At 39.0% G+C, this 19670-nt stretch overlaps 1 protein-coding gene across 1 annotated transcript in view; it reads right to left on the bottom strand.

Moving 5' to 3' along the window:
• The window catches only part of bcar3 (BCAR3 adaptor protein, NSP family member), an 80589-nt gene extending 78014 nt beyond the window's left edge, over nt 1-2575 (bottom strand). Inside the window, exon 1 of the mRNA XM_041792169.1 lies at nt 2417-2575. The gene's annotated coding sequence lies outside the window, so the exon portion shown is untranslated. The remainder of the gene's footprint in view (nt 1-2416) is intronic.
• Between the last annotated feature and the right edge of the window lie 17095 nt (nt 2576-19670).

Raw genomic sequence — 19670 nt, 5'->3', positions numbered from 1 at the left:
TGGTATGCCTCATGACCTACAGACAGATACTGCCATGTTTGTTTTGGCCCTTCCTTCTACAATTTATTCTGTGACTTTAGTGATGATGACCAATAAGAGCACAGAGCACTCTGCATGCACAGCAGTCACAGATGTAAACAAACCCAATGGTAAAGCTAAAGAAGAGTGATGAAGTTGATGTAAATATAAGAGGAAATGATTGCTGAGCTCTTACATCAACTTCCCTGCCTGTTGGAGAGGAATGATCGTGAAAGACTGAAAAAAAGAGAGAAATCTTGGCAAGAAGTAGACGTACCTTAGCAACACAGAGAGAATGGGCTGTTAGCATTAGCACCAAGCTATACCGTATAGTTCATGATAACATTCAGACGGACAAGAACAGCATAGTCCAGTAAATACAGCATGTTTGTTTACTTCACAGGTGTTGTCTCTGTCCTGTATACCCTGCTCTACCCAGTGGTGTAGTGCATTGGTTCCCCACCTGGGATCCGGGACCCTCCAGGGGGGCCACAATGATCTAAGGGGGGGGCGTGAGGCTTTGTCTACTTTGAGGCTGCCAAAATTAGATTTGCAAATATTGACCAAAACCATGATAAAGTAGTAAATATTAGTTTAAACAAAGTTCTTTTGACAAGAAAAGCATGCATAGGCCTTTTTTAGGGTTTTATCAGTAAAACAATAAAATCTATGTTGATTTTTGGCAGTGTGTCACTTTTTCTCCTTTCTTGGGTCCTGGGGGGGGGGGGGCATGCAGGTATGTGTAGGGGGGCTCCAAGGAAAAATGGTTGGGAAATGCTGGTGTACTAGTACATGGTATAAGCAGGTATAGGGAGTATACCCACTTCTGCATACACTACTTCACCACTGATCACAGAGAATGCCATGACTGATTGCGTCCCACCATGTAGTCTGTCATGTCTGCCAGTCAAGTTAAATCTATGGCTCTGCAATCATCATTGTGACCATCTTAATGGACAAAAAACTGTGTAGTTAGACTTTGTCAGAAATAAAAAGTAAAGATGCATGACCACTCCTAGAAATTATAAGAATTTCTTGAATTTTTAAGCAATTTATCATGAAAGTAATCATCAGTTAAAGCCCTACAGATTTAGCACTTTTGCTCTAATCCCCAAGCAATTTGGTCCAACTTTCCCTTTTTGTCAGTTTGATTATGGCATGTTTTACAGGGCACTTATAGAGACCATCGTTTGGGCGTTCCTGCTTTTATTTTGACAGGATAGCTGATGATAGACAGGAAATATGGGGGGAAGACATGCACCGAACAACGCTGAGACTGGGAATTGATCAGTGTGTTGAGAACTACAGCCTCCGCCACATATTAAGAAGTTGCTCCTCCTAACTTTTTGCTTCACTATAATTGCCATGGCTGTGTTTGCTGTGCTTCCTTCTTCAGTCAGCTTGCTTCCTGATTTGCTATTGCTCCATTCTACGCAATGATTCTGCTCATGTCGGTTCTACTGTCCTCGTTGTTCCCCCAACACAACAGGATATCTGATCCTAACAAATGAACATGTTTCATCTTTGGGATTTCACATTAGAGCAACTTCCACTGGTCCTCAGAGCAGATCAGAGAGGGTAAAACTACTGTCAACACACCTCACACTACAGGAAAATATGCCAAGATAATCTTAAAAACCATCCAATAATTTTGGCTTTGCTGAATTTGGTTGGAAGGAGGGATCTGACCCAAAACTGGCCTGATAATTCTTGTAGTTTGCACCCTGCGTTATCATTTGTATGGATGAATGATTACTTAGAGTTTCAATACTTCCAGCAACACTTTTCAATTACTGGTAAAAATAAGCAGGAGATGAACCCAAAATATGAAAACATCAGCAGCTGAGGTACTGCAACATTATGAAAAAAAAAAAAAAATCAAACTTCTATGAAATACTACAGGCATTAACCTAAACCTTACACTGACGAGACTCCATCAAATTAAAATTGTACACCCAGAGATATCTTGATTATAGATCTTGATCTTATCTGTCACATTTCATGTAATTATTTCCTGGTGGGGTTTCCACACCAGCAGCACCAATCCCTGCAACCACAGTTACACCCAGTGTCTTGGGATGGCAACACATTGCTTAAAAAGTCCCTGAGCAAATCTAAGTCACTGCTGTGAGTAAACAATTCAGTAAGAAGATAAGAAGAAGGGAAGAAATGAGAGAGCGAGGAAATATTTCAGCTGCCATGGGATGGAAGAAAAGTGAGATTTCTAAGTTTAACTTTTGGTTTAGATGATGAAAAGTCTGAGAAATGAGGTGATGACCACAAAGCTGGTGTGTCACCTCTGTCCGCCCTGCTATCAGTGACCACAAACGCACATTCCTACACACCTACATGGATGTAAATGGATGCACACTCATAACAATCAGATTTACTCTCCTACCTGTCAGCGTGACCTCTTCTCCTCTTCACAGTTTGAGCTCTTTTCTCACTTTCAGCCTCTCAGACTTCTGTTAAAGTTATTCCATGTCACGGTTTGTTTGAATGACTGAGTTTCTTAGTGACTGACCGGCTGGAAGACGATACACTCACGCTCCTTCAGACAGGCAACAACAAGTAGCCCTGCACAATCACAAGCCCTGCCCTCCTCCTCTCTCTCTCTCTCTGGGGAGTGATTTGCGAGCCCCTCCTCCTTCTGCTGCTGAGTTTGGGAGGAGTTTTCTTTCTTTCTTTTTTAGCCTAAGTTGTCTCTTAACCCCCCCTCAAACTTTGCACTGAACAAAACTCTCCCACCTCCTCCTCCTCCTCTCCTCTGTGCTCCCTGCTCAGCCTCATATTTCATGCCTGTGAGTCTTTTTGTTTGGGAGCTCTTAACGCCAAACACCACCGACTGGTCCGGTGCTTAGAGAAGATTTAGATGTGACCTAATGTTGCTATTTGCAGAGAGGGGATGAGGAAAGAAAAACCCCAATCACAGTGAGACTGTGGCATGTTTGAGCAACTTAAGGTGCACTCAAGACTGCTTGATGAACATAAATCAGTCAAATCTGATTTTTGCTTCATATTTTTCCAGAAAAGCTGGAAAAAATAATGAAATACCACTACAGCAGAAGTTAAAAACAAGCTCGACCTGTGCCATAACAGCAACTCTGAGGTCATATTGTGTGCTATGGATGTGTTGGCTCTCAGGAGAACTCTCTCTCCTGTCTTTGTCCTCCTGTTCCTCTGTATTGTCTAGAGTTGATAACACCCAGACACGTGCATGTGTGTGCAGGTTTCTGTGTTTCCTTTCAGACAATACAAGGAGCCCATCCTGCCGTTATGAAAGCTGAGATGATTACACGGCCCCGCATTGGACATGCACACTCAAAAATACACACACACTCTCCAGTGGAGGTCTTTAGATCTTGACACTACATTTGTTATGTTGGGGGAGGTCAATAAAGTTCACGAGGGTTTAAAGTGACCTCATGATGGTCAAGAATTACAACATCATTAATCCTTCTTTGACATTCATGTATTAGTCCTTTAGAGGTGAAGACACTAGGGCTGGGCAATTAATCTAAAATTAGATTAAATTACAATATGGCCTGCTGCAATTTTCAAATCACATAATATTTCTTTAACCTGAAATTAGTGTCAAAATACAAGTTTAAATTTATGTTTGCAGCAGAGATGTTATGCATCAAATATCATGCAATTATTCAAGTGCAACTGGTTTTTCTTTTAGAATAGTTAACAAAAACTCCTACTTTATTCATTTTTGTACATTTTTCTTATTAAATATGAGACCGGCATAAATTATCATTCCCTTCAGTTAGAGTCGGGAATCTTTAGGCACCTCCTGACCCAACTCAATTAGGATTCATAGGGCAACAATTCTATTCTTACTCGATTATTGATGAATTTTTTTATGTCTGTTGTTCTCACTGTGTCAAACATAATAAAAAACATTGTATTTATGTTTAGAAAAAAGAGATACATTAAATTTGCACTATCCTCTAAAGCAGTAGTTCTCAACGTTGGGGTTGGGACCCTATTTGGGGTCGCGAGACACTGAGAGGGGGTCTCCAGATGCCTTAAAAAAAGTAAGAATATTTTTGAATTACACTGTTGCCACTTTACACCAATTTTGCCAAATTTTAACCCTTTTCCCCCACTTTTTCCCACCAATTTTAATACGTTTTTTGCAACTTAAATCCCATTTTTTGTCCATTTTAAATCCTGTCAACCACCTTTTTTCTGCCTGTTTTTGCCACTTCTAAACCAAATCTTGCAGCTCTGTTGACACATTATTGCCACTATTAACCCCTTTTAACATTTTTTAATCCACATTTCACAATTTAATAAGCCCATTTTTGCCAGTTTCTGACTATTTCTGCCTCCGTTAACCCTTTTTTGCCTGTTCATATCAATTTTCATCCCATTTCACCTAATTTCCACCTATTTTTTGCCACTTTTACGCAATTTCAGCCACTTTTGAATCCCCTTTTACCACTTAATATGCACATTTTTGCCACTTTAACTCTTTTTTGGTTTTTTTTTGTGCCACTTGTATCTAATGTTTGGCATTTCTAACCCATTTCTGCAACTTATAAAATCTAATTTCACCACCTTTCTCACAATTTTTTCTTATTTTTAACCCATTTTAGTTACTCTTCACGTATTTTAATTCTGTTTTAACAAAAGGATTTTCATTTTTAAGAGGGCTACTTCCTATATAAATGAATTAAAATTTGTTTCTTTGATAAGAGTGGTCATTATTCAGGTATACCACAGTTTAACTTTACAATGGACCATGATTTTGCTGGCCCCCAGTTTGGCTGGCCCCCATATCTGAAATTACAATCATAAAAATGTCCTACTTCCCAGATGAACACCTGGTAGTCTAAACCTGGCTGTTATGTACTGTGTGTCAGAGTTCCACCCTTTTTCTTCCAGGTATTCCACGGTATAAAATATTTAAATAATCGATCATGGGACATTTATGAATCAATTCAGAATCTTTCACCTCCAAACCACGATGAATCTAAGAACCGATTTTTTCTCCCACCTCTACCTTCAATACAACAGTTCATATCCAACTTGCAATACAAGTCTAAATCATCACAATAAGATATTTTTTCAAAATTTTCAGCCCTAGATTGAGCTAGTGTTGTGTTGGTTATAATATAGAATTATTTATTGTTTGTGTTTGAGGGACTTCAGAAATAAAAGCATATCAAATATCAATTGTAAAATTAGGTAAAAAAAAAATCTAAATTACATTATTTTCCCAAATCGTTCAGTCCTATAGACACCAGGTTAAATCTCAAACACACCTACACTACATTTGAAAAAACAAGGACCAGTAAAGGGACAACAAGTCTTTAGTACAGTGGTGGGCAACTGGTAGCCTGGGGGCCACATGTGGTCCTCCTCCTTACTCAATGTGGCCCTCAAGTTAATTCCAAGTATCTAGAAATTGTCAAAGTAATTATTCACAAAACAAATCTGCCATGAAAACATGAAAGATAGAAACATTTCTATTATTACTTTTGATTACTGCTACATATTAGCAAGAAATTACAGATAGAATTAGGGCTGAACGATTTTGAAAAATAATCTTATTAGATTTTTTTTCTCCAATATTGTGATTGGATATGCAATTATTTCTTAACTCTCTTTAACTCCTAAACAAGGGCTGAAAAGTGTTCAAAATGATCTGATTATGATGATTTGGACTCATATTGCAAATTAAATATAATTGGTAAATTGAAGGGGTTTTGCAATTTTCATATTTAATAAGAAAAGTACAAAAATGAAGGTAGGATTTTTTTATAGACTATTCTAAAAAAAAAAAAAAAACACTGGAATGATTGCATGATATGTGATGCATAAAATCTAAGCTGCAAAAAAAGTTTCAAAAACTGTGTGTTATTTTGACACAAATTTCAGGTCAAAGAAATATTACACCTTCTGCGTTTTCAAAATTGCGGCAGGCCGTATTGCAATTTAATCTAATTTTAACTTTCTGTAGATTTCCCAGCCCTAATAGAATTGTCTTTAACTTTTCCTGTAAAAATCATTCACATGCATCATTAAATGCATTTATATTAAATTTTTTCTGACAATGCATTGCATAAAATGCTTTATATTGGCTTCAATTCTGTGTTCAGCTGATTAAAGAAGCATTACTATTTACATTTGTTAGATGAATGTGATATATCTGTATTTTTACATTAAAAGTAACTGCAACTGTTAAATTAATCCTAAATCCTAAAGTTTTAAATAATTTGGCAGTGGGAATAAAATTAATTTGGCCCTCTCAGTAACCAAAGTTGGTCATCCTTGCTTTGAATTTAAATGTTTATTAGTTTTAGTCATATTTTATAGTTTTAATCCATGAAAACTCAAAATTATTTCAGTCCACTTTTAGACAATAAAAAGTCCCTGCATTTCAGAGGTTACTTCTAGTGACAATGTTTATTCTCTTTCAACAAATTTATTCAGCCAAACTGTGAAATTAAAATAACTGTAAAACAGATAATAATGCACTATCAACACTTAAAGAGATTTGAAACACACTGATGAAAATATTGACATCCCTTATGCACAGAGTGGAGAAATACCAACACACAAATGTCCGACAGTCCAGCACAAACATTTTAGTCTTGACAAAAACTAAACTTATTGTTGGTTGGAGGTTTTATCCCCAAAGATCTATTTTTATCCCGTCTTAGTCTATTCTTCCTGCTGCAAAAACTAGTCCACTCACATTTTAATCGACAAAATTAACAGTGAGGTGTCCATGTAACTGGGGCTTTCACTGGTTTTCAACCTCTGGTCCATGACCCTGTTTCAATCCAATTTGGCATGCAGTTGTTGCTATGCTCTCACAGCTAATCACACCGACAGGACCTGATCAACGATACCAGGTATGCTAAAGGAAGTCAGCATTTACCAAAGAGCTCCAGGAGAAAAACCACTTCTTTAGAAAAGTACCAGGCGATGAATATACTTAGTTTGCTGAGTTAGTCCGTTTTCAGTCACCCATGGAGAAGCATTAAAGTCACATAAAACTAAAAAACACAAACAGTGGCTGCAGTCTAGAACCAGCAGTTCTGTGACCTACTTCTGTCAAACAAATGTCGGTGACAACAAACTTAATGGAACAAGCATGTTCTGTTACACTGCATCTCTGTGTTTTGTGATTTCTAATATCATTGAAAATAATTTAAAATGTTTTAGTTGATCTTGGGAGACATAATTTCATGTCTGTTTAGGCACTTGTCCATATGCTTTGAAAGGTGCACTGATGAAATATTCAATTGTAATATAACAAAGTAATCTCAGTATTTGAAATGAATTTAACAATGTGAAAAAGGAACTTGGTAACGATAATAAAATAAAAGGTAAAAAGGTAAATTTTTGACAACACAAAGTTCAGATTACTTCTGACTTGTCCACTGAGCTGTCTGTGAGATTTTTTAAGTGAAATGGGATGTTAAGGAGCAGCGGTGGACTTACTTTATATAACTGTGGCTGCAACCCTCCTCCACCCCAGCTACCTCCATTAAATCTGATCGGTGTCCAGGTCAAGGTCCTCTGTGCATCCCGCATCCCTTCATTGCTACTTCCAAGTCATCTTATCGGTGTTCTAGTCAAGCTTCTCAGAAGTCAGCTCCTCCTCTTATCCTACTCCTTCATCACTACCACCAGTGTGTAGACTCTATCCAGGTGTCCTATCCTGCTGTTAGCCTCACTAACCCTTTGAGTTTATAAAGACATGATGGAGTCTATTTGCCACATTTCACAGATTCAATCATTTCCAAGAATTTTTAATAATTCTGTGTCAGTAGTTGATAAACATCGGCAGCAACTCATGTCAACTTAAAACAAGATATGCAGAAACTCTGTGTCATTCCCTCACTGCTCCTGATCCCTGCCTGGCCTCCATACATTTAATTTACACTATTTTCCCATAATAAAGAGTCATTTCTGGTTGTTTACTAAAGATCAAAACTTCTTTCTCTCATATCTCAGGATCACAAGATTTCCTCATGACAACCACATGACTGTAAGATTTTTTAGAAAACATAGGAAACAAAAGAAAACAGCCATGCTCCTGCTGGCCACACTAATGAGGTGTTAAATCTACTTTTGCAGCTCTGGAGAAAAGTCGAGGTCTCAAGGGTACTTCAGGCTTCCGTAGAGGTGTTAAAAAATCATCACTGAATACATTCACAGAGAAAACAATGAGTCACTGCATGTCAAAGTCATACTTCAAACACAGCCCAACACGTGTGGTCTATAAATCCATGTATTATGAGGGCCCTGAGGCATCAGATGGTGACCGAATGATTGTAAAAGTTTTTTAACTGTGATTGCAGAGCACAGCATGAGTATCAAAGCCTTAAAGTTACTCACAGGCTCCTGCAGAGCTGGAGTCTCTGTTTAGAGTGAAAATATCCATCTGCTGCAGCTGATTTCATATTTTCCTGGAGTTAACTGGGTTATATGTCACACAGGCATGTGAGAATTCTTGGCATGTTTGTGTGTGTGAGGGTTGGTGTTTCCAGGAAGGTGTACAGTGAGTCAGGAGGGTAATCTGTCATTATCTCCTGAATCACCTAAACCCCCCTGAAAAGAAGGAGGAAGGGGTTTGTTGTTTCAGCAGAAAAATAATCCCTGACTGATGTGTTTCTTTTGTGATGGAGGATCTTATCTTCTTGATTTTTGGATGTTAAAACCTTACATGATGGTGAGCACAGGGATATACCCTCATCAAGTATAAGTGCACCAGACCTTCTAGCTCCAATTCAGCTTTCAGTCATGTGACCTCCACAGGCCCAGAGGGCAAAAAAAGAGCCTATCACTGAACATGATGTAGTGCTGAGGCACATGGCATTTTATTCCCCATCTTTCAATATGACGCATGTTTACATCACCTGATAACCACTGAAAATAGAGATAATGATTCCTCCTGTATTTTTGCCATATTGGACCCTTTAAACATGCACATTTCTTTGGATTTTTTCCATCACTGGCTGGTTTCTGGCTGGTGAAAGAGCACAGACTTCCTCAAAGGATTTCTGGTTGATGGAGAATAATTCTGCTTTCAAAAAGCTTCTTTATTTGTAAGGCACATTCCAGGTCATTTAGGATAGTTTACGAAGTAGTTAAGACGTAATAAAACACATCAGTCCTATGATTTATCTAGTCTAACTTAACCCTTTTGTCAAAGAGCTGATCAAGCTTTCTCTCTCTCTAAACTTGACAAAGATTTGGATAAAACCTGAATATGTTAGCATTCAGGTTGCTACATTTTTCCATTGAGTTGTTTTATGTTCACACTAAAGTACAGTAAAGGTGGCAAAAGCTCACACCAGTGATGTGCTGTTGTGAACCCCATTAGGTATCACTCTGCTTTCCAACTGTATAGGTAAACAAATGTCGTGTGTAGCCTCCTATTTACTTCCTAGTTATCCAGTTAGCCTACCTTCAAAAAAGAGTTGTGAACTGACTTGGAGCTGTGATGAAGTCAAATGCCTCATCAACATTTGTGCTGATGAACATATTTATAAGAAAACGACTAAATTAACCATGTTTACCAGAATAGTCTAAGAGGAGAAAATGCAGTCAAATCCATCATAGCGGGTAAATGATGTGAGGCAGGTGAGCTGAGTAGAGTTTGGCCAAAGTTAGCAGCTAGCAACATTTTCCTCTTTGCAGATTAATACCATACTTAATGTGGTTACTCATCACATTGGTAAATTTCACAATTTTGCATTCAATTCTGTTTTTGTTTCATTTTGGATGTTTTTAATGTCTTAAAGTGAGGTTGATTGACTTACTGTTTGGATACAGACAGACAGACAGACCTGCTTTTATGGGTAGATTGAAGATTTTGAAATGAATTTAACAATGTTAAAAAGGAACTTGGGAACAATAATAAAGCAAATGGTGAAAAGGTAAATGTTTGATAACTAAGGGTGTAACGGTATGGAAAAATTTTGGTTTGGTGCGTACCTCAGTTTTGAAGTCATGTTTCGGTACGTTTTCCGTACGGTAATTAAAGTGAAGAGATAACATTTTTTTGTAATTAATTATACTTAAATAAATAGGCTGAATAAATTACATTTAAATTGTTAATAATGCTGCAACCTCCCTCAAAAAGGTCTTCAATGAATGAAAATTTCAATAACTGTTTTTTTTTAAATTACTATGTTATTTTAATTGATATATTCAAATATTTATACAGATTCTTTAAACACTAAAAATTTTCCAGCCAACTTGAACACATTGTCATACAAACATAAGTCAGCTTGTTAAGTATGCTAATTAGCGTCTATCCTGCCGATTTCAAGACAGACTTCATCATTGGATAACTTTTTTAACCAATGGGAACTACTACAAAGTTTGGTAGAACTTTTTACAGCCCATCTTGGAGGATAAAGAGTTTAGAGCCCTGTGAAATCTGAGGATAACTTTACCTATGACGCAGCTGACGACATGATGGAGTTCCCTCTCCCCCTCCTCTGAGGCTGACAGTTAAAGGTAGAATTAATTGGATTCACGAAACCAGAGCACTGTTGTTATAATAAAAAGTTCTTAAATCATGGGAAATTCATAACTGGCTGATGAGACTTTTAGTTGTTCCTCCTTGTTGCAGTGACATCCTTGTTTGAGAGGTGCGTTTTCAAATGTTTTGAATGATCCGCTGGGCGATGTGCTGTCAGCGACACACCTGCAGAATAATGTCAGTGCTACTGTTGTTGTTTTTGTCCACTGTTGTATTTAACTGGGAAACAAAGTGTTCCTAAACAGGACACTTCTATCTGGGAATATTCAGGCTGTTGCTGTCGTTTGCTGTGGTTGTGTGGTTGCCAGGACAGTGTGACAGTGAGTTGCGCTCTGGTTTTCTGTTTATGAGCTTCATTCCACATATATCCGTTCAGTACACGTCTGTAACTTACCGAGAGGCCTGTACCGAATCGGTACGGTAAGAATACACGTACTTTTACACACTTATTGATAACACAAGGTGCAGATGACTTCTGACTTGTCCACTGAGCTGTTTGTGAGGGTTTTTTTTAAGTGAAAGAAGATGTTGAGGAGCTGTGGTGGACTTGTTTTATATCCCTGTGGCTGCAACCCTCCTCCACCCCAGCTACCTCCATTATATCTCATCTGTGTCCAGGCCAAGTGCCTCTGTGCATCCTGCATCCCTTCATCGCCAAACTTTGTTCCTCTTTGCAGATTAATACCATGCTTAATGTGGTTATTCATCACTTTGGTACTGTAGTTGTACATGAGTGTAACCCTCAACAGCCCACATACAACTTTATTTACATTTTCTGGTTCAAAACACTGCTGCTCCTTCAACAAGCTAACAGCCAAGCTTCTTATGTTTAAATCTGGTAGCGAGCTGGGGTAAAGCTGTTGCAGGAAGGCATGAATTGACTAGTGGTGGGAAGATGTATTACAGTTTTAATAGAGCATTTGACCAGGATTTCAGGCCTGTGTTTGTAGAAAATGATTATTAGTTCAAACAACTTGAAAAACTTGCACTGGCTAATTTGATATCTGAATGTAACCATTCTTGCATTGATAGAAATAAAGAAAGGAAAAGTTATGAATATCTGGTATGTCCCTCCAGTTTTCAGACGGTTCTCATCAAAATGAACTCCACAAAAAGGTAACAAGATAAAGGCGTAATCTTCACTTTCAGTTGAAAATGTTTACTTTATTTCATTTTTAAAAGGATTTAGAGAGTGACACACTCAGACAGCCATTTCCAGCACTTCCTTCCTATGTGAGTCTAAAGGCCGAGCCCTGATTTGGCACGGTGTGTTGGCACTACGCCTCGCTGAGTCACTCATTTCTCATCACTGACCACCGATCCCCCTCCGGGCAATCGAGTTTAACCGTTAAATTAATGGAATTGGCTGCCCCACCTCATGGAGGTGACACCGGCATGAAATTGGACCTGAGTATTAAGAAGTTATCACAGAAATTGAAGCTAATATTGCATTTTTCTTACATTTTGGTTTCTTTTCTTTTATTTTGGGGTAATTTCTCGTATTTCTCAGCAAAGAGATTGACTTTTTTGGCAAATTTTCCCTTCCAGATTTTATCCTCCTTTCCCCCTTTTCTCTCCCCTCTCATTCCATCCATCCTCCTTCCTCCCCCTTGCCCTCCTCCTTCGCTCCTCTTTCAGCCCTTACTGAGCTGTTTCATGTCTGAGTTGTGTGTATTTCTGCTCTGAAAAGTGTGAAGTGTAAACAGCTGAATGTTTGGGACATTCCTCATTCCTGCAGCCTCCTGCAGCCTCAGGCTCTCACGATTGAAAGGTCAATTTATTTGTGCAAGTGTGTTTCCTCAAGTGGAGAGAAATCCTGTAATTTTTCTGACTCATGCGATGACGGTTTCTCTGGAAAAGATTCCTCTGTTATTAAGTTTATTAAGGCATCACAGTAGAAATTGACAGAAGCACTTCTTACGTAACATGATTCTGTAAAGGTTGCTACATGCAGCAGCCTGGAGCGATGGCAGAAGAGTTATAAAATGTGGAGATGTTCTCTGTTATTAAGTTTATTACTTTCATGTCTTATAAGTGTACAGATTAATATTATTACACACTATGGAGCCAAGTGATGCTTGGAGCCAACACCATGGCCCCAGTTTGCTGCAAGAGTGCATCAGCCATTTTTGAAAATCAATAAATCCTTTTGTTTCAGATGGTTTAAAGAGGTACTTATCAGTTGTGTTTGTACCACTTTTAAAGGATAGCAATCATTAGTATTTACTCCTTAAGAGTCCTCACTTTTAGCCTAGGTAGAGCTATATTTTCAATGACAGCACTGTTTGCTAATAGACTCTTCTTAGTAATAACCTTCACTTTCCCCATAAACAGTATGAAATCTAGCATTTTAAAGCTCTGCTTCATAAGAAAAGGGACAGGAATATTCCCGCAGGAAACTCTCAGTGCTTCCTTGGTTGTGCCATGCTGCCTTGCTCAAAGGCTATTGAGACACTCCAATATGAAACAACTATAAGCCTGTTTTAACCTCACAAATCTGATGGACTGACCAGACTCCTTGTCTGTCATCAGACTGATTCATCTTGCAAAGCTTCAAGCTGAAATGTCTGGACCCGGCCTGAGGATGGATCGACGAATCAGCATCATTTGAGGAGAATGAGACTGTAGCTACATGCAGGGTGTGATTGATTGCAAGCAGGTAAAAAAAAAAGGCAACAGATGATTAGGTCAGATGTAGCTACACTGAAAGTGTATTTTTGGCAGAAAAGATGTTTTTGCCTTTCAACCGAACCTCTATTTGTCATAAACATGCTTTTAAAGGACACAGTGGTATACTATGTGAAGTCTGCTTATGCACTTTGCAGCATCACCTTAGTCTTGTAATGTTTTAGTTGCCTGATGGGTATCATCGAGGCCTACACCAGGCTCATGACCCATCTCTCCAGGTATCCACCAAGCTGACACCACCACCACGCACACAGTAACACCCGAGATCTAGACCAGCCAATGCTCTTTGGCATCCAGTAAGTGGTGAGCCGTTCCCATATTAAGCAACTGACCCTTCCCATCCTCGTTCTCCTGAGCACATCAGCAGTACACACACGGTCTTGCAGCGTTAATTTTGACAGTTATTTTTAATTTTAGTCTCATTCTTAGTCTTTAGATGAAATGTCCTTTAGTTTTAGTCACATTTTAGTCATTTCTGCCCTTTTTAGTTTTAGTCTAGTTTTAGTCAATGAAAACTCCACAACATTGTAGTCTAGTTTCAGCCCATAAAAAGTCCTTACAAGTCTGTAGTTGTACATGCAAGCATTTATTCTCTTGCCCAAATCTATTACCAAATCATGGAAGTGTGTTTTATGCACCCTGCCAAACCTGGGGTCCCTGCTTTCTGCAGCTGAGAGGCAGAAGAGATACAAATGCATTGTTTTTTCAAAGATTTACCCACAGCAGAGAAATATCACAGATTTTAAATGTCTGACAAGAACTAAATTACATTTTAGTCTAGTTTCCGTCATCTTGATGAAAACTAAACTTACTTTTTGTCAGTTTTAGTCATCAAAGGTCTATTTTTGGTTAGTTTTAGTCGATGAGCATTTTTAGTCATAGTCAATGAAATTAAAACTGTGGTCTTGCCAACGATACTACGCTAAAGAGACGATATCACAAAGGAGTCCAGCTGGGGGGCGCGGATGGCCTGGTGGTTAATGGTGTGCTCCACGTATGCTGGCGGCCTGGGTTTGAATCTAGCTCATGGCCTTTTCCTGCATGTCTCTCCCCACTCTCTAGTCTCTGTTTCCGACTCCATCCACTGTCCTCCTCTATCAATAAAGGCCCAAAAAGCCCAAAATAAATCTTTAGAAAAAAGGAGTCCAGCCAGTACCTCTGGCCATCAGTTAACTTCCAGGGCTCACAAGAGTTTAGTAAGACCAGGAGGACCAAGGACTGAAAGACTGACTTTCATCTGCATGCTCAGACGCCAGTAATGCCATATATATCACGCAGCAAATAAATCTTGTGGGGTACAGGACAGATTGAAATGACAATAGAATTCAAGAAAACAAGTCAAAAAAGTTACCAAAGGTACCAAATGATGAGCTATTTTGAAACTGAAAGACTGGTTCTCATTACTGAGCTGAGGCTGAGCTGATCTCCAGAAAACAGCTTCAATTCCCATCACTCTGAACAAGACTGGACAGACATAAATATAGTCATGCTTTGGGTTTCTGTTGAAATGCTGCAGATCAAGTCAACTGACGGGGCAGTCTTTAATGATTGCCATTACTCATACGTAACATAACCAATCCAGTCCAGATGAAGGCATCCAGGACCGCCTCCATCAGCAGAGCTATCATGTGGCATGCTGTTAGAACATGGTGTAAAAGAGCAACTCTGTGAAATTGTACAGTCATAAATTTTTCTGGAAGTTTTAATGAGTGCAGAAGTGAGAAGGGCTTTAGAGACACAAAACCCATGCTCTTTGCTTTTTATATGCATCAAAAATTGACTTTGAAAACATGCACAAAGCAAGACACTCCACAGAAATTAAATAAATTTTAAAAGCAGGAGAGAACACTAAATATTGGCCTTTACAAGTAAACAAGCTTCGTCAAGTATTTCTGCTTTTTTGGATGTTCCTCTCTTTCACATATCTGACTCTGGGAACAACATCTCCTCTGCTCTAAGATATCAGGATAACCTTGACACTAAACTCAGAGTTTCTGACACGCAGACAGACAGAGGGTGATGTTTATAGTACACTCAGTATTAACTCTAGGTCATGTTGATACGTCTGCCACCTTCACTGAGATTATCCTGGTTCAGTTTGTTCTCCTTGGTAAGATGTAACAGAAAAGACCAAACCTGCAAAGACTATAGACTTTTGAGAAATCTTTATCTTCATGCATGTAGTCTATCTAATATTTATTACTATCTACAAGTGCAGAACGTGAAGCACTGATGCTGTAATCATCATGGTACATCGTCTCATGAGTCTTAGTTGCAAGAAAGATTATGAATGTTCAAGGCATGGGGATAAGTAGGAAGAAGTAAGCGTATTGTTGTTTTTGGTTGATGTAGCCTCTCTTAAGAAGTGAACTCCATGGGAATTAACTTTTATTTAAACTGTATCCTTATTGCAATAAAAAGGTCTACTTTTTGCGAGGCCAGATGGGATGATTCTTTTATTAATTGATTTATTCCTTCTGTTTACATCGTACTACTATAATCGGCAGTATGTCTGTCCGTCCGTCTGTCTCAAGTTGCACGCCACACCATTGTTCCAATTGTCTTTGATACCTCTCAGAAGACTTCTTGGGTGGACTGCTTCGAAACCGGAGCCATGATAAAATCGTAAATATGTACATGTTTCCTACAAAATCCCCAAATGTCAAGTCATCATTCAGGTTATTTTACTGCATTCAATTTAACTCTGAAGTTGGATGTCGGAGCTGGTAATGGCATCACACCCAATTTGGAAGTGATCCATTTGGACTGGGCTTTGTTGAAACACCCACAAGGAAACGTATTTGGATGAGATGTTATACCTGGTCTAGGATTCTCAGTCCCCACCAATGTGTGTACTAAAAACTTAGTAAACAAGTCAAAAAACACAGCTTTAATGCTATCCTTATTGTGCTATCACCTAACATATGCACCAACGCACAGAGACCCTGAGCCATTATGCAGTTATTTGGGGAGAAAACACCGCTTTCCATGTATATTGGCCTTATTGCATTCAGTATCTAATGACCAGGGTGTTAATAGCACACTATAAATACAGTAAAGATAAGACAACTGTCTGTAAAAGCTACTGGAAATGGGCTGCAGTTTTTATGATGCACAAACTTTCCAGATATCAAGACACAAGGAATTAAATCAGTCTGAGACTCCCAGCTGCTTTTTTTATCCATGTTATGTTATTAATCAAACATGGTGGTTGTTATTCTGAATATTTAACATGGTTTGTCAGAATAAGTAGGGGAAGGGGTTGGGATTGGATGGCACATGCTGTGGGAGCAGGCGGTAGTGATCAGAAATCCAGTGGGGGCGGTGGGATTACGATTAGAGTCCCATGCAGAGCTCTAGTTTTCTTATGTGTTCACTGCCTCTCTTCCAAGATTCAATTCTTATTTTGTTTATGTTGATAATGATCAGTATGCATCCATTTAAAGTTGTTCCACACTGAGTAACTTTGCTTCATATTCTTTACTGCTCTCTTTGCTTTGACTTCTTCATGGCTTCCCTGTCAGAAGCCTATTAAACTTTTTACTCCTGTGCCTATTGTGTGTCTGTATTTAAAATCCCCATACCTGTTGTAGTGATATTAATCCAGTGATAGTCGCCTTTCCTGCATGCTCTGACCAGTAACCTTCTTCTAACCCAAACCAAATGGAGTATTTCTTGCAGTATCCCTCACTGACAATCTCCTGCTGTGAGGTCCATGTGTGAATGGCAAGTGTGAAGGATTTAAAGGCCCTGAATGTCCTGAAGGTATGTCAAAAATGTCAGCAGTCCACTTGTGATAAAGGAGCTAAAGGTTGATGTCACAGTGGCTACCCTGCAGAAGCTCACATTTTAAGGCTACTGCATCATGAACTCTAAAATCATCGTTGTTCTGCTGATCAGCAGGGCACTGATGATCATATATTCAAATGCAGAGCTTCTCAAGCTCTCAGCCTATTAACATAACTATCTATAAATAAACCCATTCTTCATTCATCCACCCAGCTCGTCTCTCTGAACTCGACCAGCTGTACAGTTTTGGTTTGCCCCTCCTGGACTATACGAGCTGAGGAAGTGTGTAATGTGAGTACCAGAACACACACCTTCTGCCATGCTAAACATGGAGTGACACGAGTTTTACATTGTTCAAGAGTGTGTGAGAAAGAGAGAGAGGCAGCAGGTGTTTCATTAAGACGGTTTGTTTGCTTGTTTGTTTCCCCATTGGACAAAGGTGTTGCCGCGGTGACAGCATTCATACGGTGGTCATTAGGGAGTTTGTTTGTTTGTTGACCAAATATAGAAGTTTCACACTGTCAGTGGTGCAAATTCATAGCATTACAGCTAACACACATACAATTTAAACAGTAACAGACGAAAACTTACGTACATGGGGAATACTATGAATCAGTTAGAGTCCAAATCTTGACCTTTTTGCACCAAGTATTTAAATTCTACATTTTATTTTAAAATGTGCCTAGAAACTGTCCTCTACAGGTTGGAAGCGTCTGCTGCAACTGACACTGCACTGCAACACTCAGAAACATCAATGTGAAACTCAAGGATTGTGGGAAATGTACAATGCTTTCCACATTATTAAGCAAATGACATTTTTCTCTTATTTTCCTAAAGATTAATGCAAATGTCAGTCATCAGCCATTACAGTATAATTCAAATGTTTTGGAACAAACTTCATAATGACAACCATTATTTTTTTTTTTTTATGTATTTTTGTGAAAGAGAGTCTGTCAAGCAAAACAGTGATTTGAATGTTATAATTTTGCCTTCAGTGACATAACAGACATCTGAAAATTGTATTACAAATGTTATTTTATTGTAAAATAAATAACAATGCTTCCAGTCACTGTCATGCCATTCATACTCTGGAACTGGACGGCCTCCACGGAACCCCCTATATGCCCACGTCCTCTCCTGCTTGCGTGTCCCCTGCCACTGCCTGTGGATTATAGAAGTAAAATAATATATAATATGTTTTATATATATATAATATATAATCTATCATATACAATTTTTATTTGTTCTTACCTCTTTTTCTGCCAACAGACGGTGTTGTAGAACAGCATGGGGTTTGCTCTTCTCTCAAGTCTGCTTCTGAAATCACAGGAGCATGAGTGATGGTTTCATTCAATAAATTTGGCTGAATAATCAGTGGGTTCCTAACGTTAACCTACCTCCATCGCTCTGGGACGGAGAACAAGATCCACTCCGCTCACTCGGCAGCCATTCCTCAGAGTCTGGGTTGGAAAAGTCTGAAGAGTCGTCGCTGTATGCCCGACGCACGGGGAAGACCTAATGGCATTCTTTAGCCTCTTGGCCGGCCGAGGCAGATAATTGACTGCGCTGATCTGTGGATTCGCTGTCGTTAAGATCAGTGTCGGTTTCAGTAAGTAAGTGATTTCTCAGACAAAAGTTTAAAGTTTCTTCCAGCATCTATTTTAGAACTTTTAGCTTCGATTAGTTCTGTACCGATCGCTCTGCTCTTTGACCCCAGGGTCTCCACCACTGATCTCTGTGGCTTTGATCTGCCGTCTCTTCCGTGTTCTGACTACGTATCCCAGAAGCCCCAAAATTACTCACAGGGAGCGTGAGAGCGCCCCCTTGTGCCAGCCGCCGAAAAAACACTGATGTATATATATATGTCAATGTCACTCAAGCGTTGGCTTTTAAATGATGTATATATACGTCAATGGCACTCAATGAGTTAATCCATTTTTCCCCTCTATCTCCAAAAACACAATGCATATGGTAAATTCAACTGAATTAATTGTCACCTTATAATTCTAATAGCCTAAAATATTTGCCCTAATCTCAGCAAAAAAAGAGAAACGAGGGACTCCAATCCATCCTGAAAGTGTGTGTATAACATGAACAATAAAGCAACATAGCAACATCTCATCTTAATTTCACCTGAAACTAAAAGCCACAAATATGTGAAATATGAACATGCACAAGTGTGTTTTACTGATGCCTCCCATTTCGCCCTCTAATTGGAGCATCTTTACTTCTCTCCTGCCAACAAGGAAAGTACCTGGCACACATACATGCATCGAGATTCTTATTCTAGCCACGTAATCATAGATGTTAGCCAAAAGCAGTAAAATAATTAAATTAATCTGACTTGCATGAAGAGTGTTCATGGGTTTATACTAAAGGTGCTCTCTCTGAAATGCACTTCACAGGGTCGTATGTTGAGTTTGCATTTTTAGAGGATGCTGCATGTGCATGACTGCTATAAGTGTGTGTTTTTGTGTGTGTTTATGTGTGAGTGTTGCGTGAAGGATACCGTTAGCTGAACAAATCTCCCCCTGTGGTAATGACGGGTGGCAGGCTGCCAGGCAGACAGATAATACCACAGTAGTAGGTGACTGAGTGATTTCAACTAGAGGCTGTTTCACCTTAGCAACGGTGCTCAAACTGCAGGTCAGGGCCC

This window comes from Cheilinus undulatus, linkage group 7 (assembly GCF_018320785.1).
Source record: "Cheilinus undulatus linkage group 7, ASM1832078v1, whole genome shotgun sequence".
Classification (NCBI taxonomy): domain Eukaryota; kingdom Metazoa; phylum Chordata; class Actinopteri; order Labriformes; family Labridae; genus Cheilinus; species Cheilinus undulatus.
This window is presented reverse-complemented; position numbering and strand designations above follow the sequence as displayed.